This window comes from Mixophyes fleayi, chromosome 2, assembly GCF_038048845.1.
Source record: "Mixophyes fleayi isolate aMixFle1 chromosome 2, aMixFle1.hap1, whole genome shotgun sequence".
NCBI lineage: Eukaryota > Metazoa > Chordata > Amphibia > Anura > Limnodynastidae > Mixophyes > Mixophyes fleayi.
Window position 1 is genome coordinate 5,328,264 of NC_134403.1, and position 754 is coordinate 5,329,017.

The window sequence follows — 754 nt, forward strand, 5'->3', positions numbered from 1 at the left end:
GTTCCCCACTCTGTCTCTGCAACTATCGTTGCAGTAGAGAGGAGCGGTGAGTGATCAGGGAGGATCATGAGATCCCTCCACACATGCGCTGTCCAGCTCTGCTCTCCGGGGCAGAGCTGACAGCAGTGGATTTCTTCAATTCTGATAATGTACGGCAGCTTCAGCTGGTACATTAACAAGACAAGTTCCCGAAAAAAATATTTTTCGGGACTTGTTAGATTGCGGCCAGGAGCAGTCACCATTCTGCTGAATGGTGACTGCTCCCAAAAACGATCAGGAGTGCAAAGCAGCAGATATCCATGATATCTGCTGCGATGCACCTTTCAAAATTTGCGGAGGGCACATCGGGACTTTAATTCCACGGTAAGTGCACAATAGTGCACTACCGTGATTTGTTAAATATGCCCCTCTGTCATGACTTCAGTGCATCTTTATTATTGTAGTTTTCACTGATTCATGTTCTAGCGCCCTCTGCTGGGCATTCAGCATAATGCAGCATTGTATGGTAATCAGTAGCTTCCTTACTTGTCAGCTGATCAGGAAGTTACTGTATCACTTGTCTGTAATTATTATTATTATTATTATTATTATTATTCTCTATTTATATAGCGCCAACATGGTGCCTACAGTCTAAATTCTCTACCACAAGACAGACAGTCACAGAGACACACACTACACACACTACACACACCACACACACAGAGACACACACACACAGACACACTACACACACCACACACACAGAGACACACAG